At 39.9% G+C, this 6,080-nt stretch overlaps 1 long non-coding RNA gene across 1 annotated transcript; it reads left to right on the top strand.

The window, feature by feature from the left end:
- The first annotated feature begins 2,268 nt into the window (after positions 1–2,268).
- On the top strand, positions 2,269–4,591 carry LOC117554637. The gene is made up of 5 exons (XR_004570296.1): positions 2,269–2,441; positions 2,746–2,940; positions 3,963–4,075; positions 4,287–4,381; positions 4,485–4,591. It is a non-coding gene; the product is annotated as an uncharacterized LOC117554637 (long non-coding RNA).
- The last annotated feature ends 1,489 nt before the right edge of the window (positions 4,592–6,080 follow it).

Here is a 6,080-nt window from a genome sequence, read left to right as displayed (position 1 = left end):
TGTCTTAAATATTATATTTAACTATACATTACATTACATTGCATTGCATTTAGCTGACGCTTTTATCCAAAGCGACTTACAATAAGTACATTCGACCAGGAAGACACAACCTTGAAGAAAACAGAATCATATAAGTACATCAGGTTTCATAGAGCCAAACATTTCAAGTGCTACTCAACTGGCTTTAGGTAAGCCAGTCCTTTATTAGTATAAAAGTACTTCGTTAATAGTTCTAACGCTCGAAGTGGAGTCGAAAGAGATGAGTTTTCAGTTTGCGCCGGAAGATGTGCAAGCTATCTGCCGTCCTGATGTCAATGGGGAGCTCATTCCACCATCTTGGAGCCAGGACAGCAAACCCACGTGTTTTCGCCGATGGGAACTTGGGTCCCCCTCGCAGCGAGGGCGCAACGAGTTGTTTTGGCTGATGCCAGAGCGTAGTGCACGCGCTGGGGTGTACGGTTTAACCATGTCCTGGATGTAGGAAGGGCCAGATCCATTCGCAGCATGGTAAGCAATGTACCAGTGTCTTGAAGTGGATTCTAGCAGTTAACCGGAAGCCAGTGAAGGGAGCATGAGGTATACCTCAGCTCACGCGCTTCACGCTCTGTATAGTTAAATTCACTCTGTGATTGGTCTGAGAGACAGGAGATGTTCGACTGATCCCAGAGATCTATATCGCATTTCTATTATAGGGCTCTGGTACTGACCCACACAGCAAACCACACGATCCAATTAAGCAAAATGTTTGCCTACGTGAAATACCTTGGACGACGGAGTAAAAAATCAATGTTTCCGAACGTCTTATATCAAGGACTTTGACAGGGAGAAATATATACAAAGTAACCTTGACACTGTATATTGGGTACGCTGGGAGGACGATTTTTTCAAGGGACAAATATTATTTGTAAAGGGTGAGCGATGGTGTCCTGAATACTGCATTAAAACCATAGCGTTAATAAATGTTTGTTATGAGTTTTGGCTAAAATGGTAGCGTTAACGTAATGGTTCTCCAACTAGCAATTGCTAGTTGGAGAACCATTTAGCTAGTTAGCGGCAAGCAAAATACTTGGCCGCTGAGTTAAACAAGCTAACGTTGGAGGCAAGCTAGCGTTAGCTGCAAACTCCCGTTAGCTGATTGCTCGCGTGTTGCAAGCTAACGTTAGCCGGAAGCTAGCGTTAGTTGCAAGCTATTGCCGCTGAGTTAAACATAATAATAGACTGTATCGCGCCACTGCATTACATAATAAGATGAATGACAGCGCTTCATGCTATAATGACAGCTCTTAGAAGAACATTCTAGAATTCAAGATTCCAGAGCAGTGTCTCGTGTGCAAAAGAAATAGGTAGCGCGTGAGGCCAAGAATGTATACAAGCAATCCGTTCGGCTCGACATCTGCCAGCCAGGATGTTTGCTTATGTGAAATACACGGACGGATTTAAGGCTATTGTAGCTATACCTATAACAAACATCCAAAACTTCGACCTAAAAACATATCAAGCGGACATCCTCTATCCCATTCTTTGGGAATACAAATATTTCAACGGCCAGGTTCTGCTTGTGAAAGGTACGAATAATTAGGCTACCTTAACATTAATAATTAATAAGCGAGTAGCCAACGGCTTATTCTAACCGTTAGACTCTAACGGTTAGAGTATGCCATATATACATATATATATATTATTATTTGTTATATATAGGCCTATATATATATACATATATAATATATTCGGTACTGGTACATTAAGATGGCTTACTTTAACGTTATACTCTAACGGTTAGAGTATGCAGACTTCATAAGCCGTATATATATATTTATATAAACTACCGAAATTAAAGCAAGGTAAAATCATTACCATGGACATTAAACATTTACGTTAGCTTCACTTACACTTACCTTTTGACAGAAACCCAAGAGATTCAGGACTCAACATCAAATCCTCCAAAACAAATCAGAGTTCCAAGGATCCAAGAAGATTTTTGATTTGATCATTGTGAAGGGACATCCACAGAAATGGATGCTCTAAAAAAGAAATCGGTATGTTTTTCTTATTTTTAAGGAAAATGTTCTGAAAAATTCATCTCTTCTTCTTCTTCTTCTTCTTCTTCTTCTCTTTCTTCTTCTTTCTTCTTCTTCTTCTTCTTCTTCTTCCTGGTGCATGCTGGGAGATTTCGGAGGGTGAAAGAAAGAGAAGACTGGTTGTGGACTTAAAGGGAACCACTTCCTGGCCTTCCTGACATCCAGGAAAAGGTGAGATTCAAATCCATGTTAATGCCAGAAGCAATTTATTGTTTTTAACTTTTTTAATATGATTTGGGGCATTTCAGTTTTATTGGAAAGAGGCAGCAGAGATCTACTGGAAACAGTGGAGAGGGAGGAGATGATATGCAGCAAAAGGCCCACCCGGATGGTTGCTGCTCCGTGTGGAACGTGTTCTATCAGGTAAAGCAATTTGGTACCCAGTTATTTTTGAGTTTGAATTTAGCCTTTGGAAGGTAATTTCCAACAGTGCATTGTAAAGACTGAAAGATTTAAAGCTTGACATGATTTGGTCTTTTACTTAAGAGGATGCTTGTCTCTGAACTTCTTTAATGCTTATTTTTATATTGATGATATTGTTTTGTTCTTTATTTTTGTAGTGAGAATCACTTTGCAATTGTGTAAGTGCTATATAAATAGTTATACTAATAGTATTGTTGTTACCATCATTGCTATTATTAATAATGTTTTCTTTGTTTGGCTGCAGAAAGGATCATGCCAGCCCACATCAAACACCTGATCAAGAACTTGTGAATCTTCAGGCAGAACAGATGAAAACACCTGTTCAAAGTTCCAGTTCCCTGTACATGGAACCATGCCTGTATGGGACTCTGTTCCACATGTCTTCAGTCAGTCCTGGACCCTATGACTAGGACACTAGTTCTACCAAGGCTTATTAGAGGTAAGCAGTGGTAGGAGAGGAGTGGAGTTATCTTTGTATTTGAGCTGCAAGTAGACAAAGGTGATCAAATGCTGATGCTAATAACGATCCGAGTAATTTGATATTGATTGTCTGCAATCAGAGGTCGCGTTAACCGAATATTTTCCGTCTATGACGGATTTTTTATAACAATGACGGACAGATCTGAAAGCAGTCCGTCATTTTGAAAGATTAGAACAAACTCAGAGCAGCGCCAAAGTTTCCCCGCAGCGAGGCTCCGGTGTTATGCTGTGTTATGCATGCCCTCCAAAAAGGAAATTATACCGTTTCCAAACCTAACTGTGCCGTACAAATCATTGAAATGGTTAGGGTTAGGGTTAGGGGTTAGGGTTAGGGCTTCTCAGCGATTACCGTAAAGGCGCTATAAATCGCGCACTCAAAAATGAAGAACTGCTCATTTGACCAAGCAAATTTGAGAGACGGCTGAGTTGACCGCAGTCCCGCGAGGTGCAGCAGCCATGCATAACACGGCGCATGTGAACTGTCCCTCCCCCCCCGTTGACAGTTCACGAGCATGCTTCTTCCCCCCCCACCCTCGTCAGAGTTGTGTAAAAGCCGACGGGTAATTCTGGATTTTGACGGAAGTTTTACGACCCTGTCCGTCAGAATGACGGACAGCGAAAAAGTCTAGCGCAACCTCTGGTTCACACATACGAGGAATTTGACTTGATGTCATGGTGCAGACATAACATATAAAACAAGAAATATAATACAAAACAAAAAATCTTTAAGGGCACCGTAATAACATATAGTTAAATAGCAATAAGAAAAATAAATAAAAAATACCGAATCCTTACCCGATTCTTCTATTTCCCAGATAATACAGCTGCACAATTACAACAGGAACTCATCTTTAGACGGTTAATACAGAAGGTACATTTAATGTTTGTGTTTTTACCAGTCATAGGGTAACAACAGATTTGACTGGTGGTAGGCTAAAAGGCTGTTTTGTTGATCATTTTATTTTTCATTACATTATAAAGATCTGCTACATTGGAGGATTCCAAAGCTGAGCTGGAAGGGGAAGTCACCACCTACAGGACAGCAAATCTAAACATTAATTTGGATAAAATATTAAACCAGGTATTTTCACAAAGTAAGTACATTTGTTTTTAAATTGCAAGCAAATAATAATGACAGTCTTGGATCGATTTTGCATTTTAACTTTCATCAGCAACTACAATAAAATAAACAGACAAGATGGCAGTGAAATGTGTAAACAATCAGCCCATCAAGATATACACATATTAATTTATACTATTGATGAAATGTTTTTGTCCTTTCTTTGTCTTATTCACATTCTGTAGAAGAACAATCTGAGATACCTGAACAGCGTGAGCCGGCACCCTGGACACCCACACACCCCAATAATTCCCCTTCAAAGAGCGAGCCACATGGGAAGGTATATATTATTTCCATAGTGGAGCCTTTTTATTTTTGCTCCTCAGTCTCATATTGGTGTCTAGCTTTTATGTATAGGCTACTGTACACATTTTATGTTTCAGATTGTTGTCATTCACTTGCAAGGGGAGATTCCAGTGCATCCAGAGGTCTGGGCAAAAATAAAAAAACAACACGAGGGACTCCATGTTCGTGAAGGAGTTGGCTGTGGCGTTTTGGGGCACCGACACCTTAGGGGAAAGGAGCCTGACTGGAAAGGAATGCCCCACCACCAAGACCACCAGACAGCCAAGTAATAACTATTCTGTTTACAGTTCTGTCATCACATAATTGAATACGATTTGTTAAAACATTGTTGTTTCTTATTTTCAGTTTGCTTCAAGCAGTGGCTGTACGAGAAATACGTGGAGGACCAAGAAATGCTGGCCGGATTGGCAAAGACCGGAAGATACATAACAGAGAAGATAATGGATATTAACAAGAAAAAGAAAAAAATACTTTAAAAAAAAATGTTTATAATTTCTTTATATATATATATTTTATTATAATGCTATTTACATTTTAATTATATTTGTTATTTCTAAATCAAATGCATCTATTATAGATGATATATTTATTTAGACGTAGGTTTTTTTTGTAATATTATTGGATTGTTAATGTATAATTTATTAAATAAAAATACTGTTATGAACACTATACAATGTCTTTATTTTGATAGTTACCAGAATACATTGTATATTTAATACTAACATAAGCTGGTGATAGATAAATTCTGGTCTGCTGGTCTGTTGGTATGCCAGCAAAACCAGCATATGTTGTGTTTTGGTCACTATCCTGGTCTATGTTAGTATGCTGGTGACCAGCAAACCAGCATACTATGCTGGTACCATGCAACATGATCTACCAGCATGGTGTTGTGTTTTGGTCCCCAGCATGCTGGTGGACCATGCTGGTGACCAAAACACAACACCATGCTGGTCAACACCATGCTGGTCCAAGCTGGTTTTTTCAGCAGGGGAGCGAAAAATGCTAACGCACTTTGGCACAGAACTCAAGATAAAAGTACCCTTATTACTTATCGTAGCTGCACATACAAGATATCCGATTAAAGATGAGGTTCCACAGATTATTTAGGTATATATAGTATCATCACTGAGTGATCCGAACTCGGACAGGGGAAGCACACACAGACATCACACACGTACCTTTACGTAGCTTACATTACATTGCATTTAGCTGACGTTTTATCCAAAGCGACTTACAATAAGTGCGTTCGACCAACAAAAATACAAACTTGAGGAAAACAGAATCATATCAGGCTTCATAGAGCAAAAACATTTCAAGTGCTACTCAACTGGCTTTAGATAAGCCAGCCATTTATTAGTATATAAGTGCTTTGTTAATAGTCTATCGCTCAAAGTGGAGTCGAAAGAGATGAGTTTTCAGTCTGGCCGGAAGGTGTGTAAGCTATCTGCTGTCCTGATGTCAATGGGAGAGCTCATTCCACATTTTGGAGCCAGGATAGCAAACCCACGTGTTTTTGTGATGGGAACTTGGGTCCCTTCGCAGCGAGGGTGCAGCGAGCCGTTTGGGTTGAATGCAGAGCGGAGTGACGTGCTGGGGTGTACGGTTTAACCATGTCCTGGATGTAGGAAGGGCCAGATCCATTCGCAGCATGGTACGCAAGCTGCTTGCTTCCA

This window comes from Gymnodraco acuticeps, unplaced genomic scaffold (genome assembly GCF_902827175.1).
Source record: "Gymnodraco acuticeps unplaced genomic scaffold, fGymAcu1.1, whole genome shotgun sequence".
Taxonomy (NCBI): Eukaryota; Metazoa; Chordata; class Actinopteri; order Perciformes; family Bathydraconidae; genus Gymnodraco; species Gymnodraco acuticeps.
This window is presented reverse-complemented; position numbering and strand designations above follow the sequence as displayed.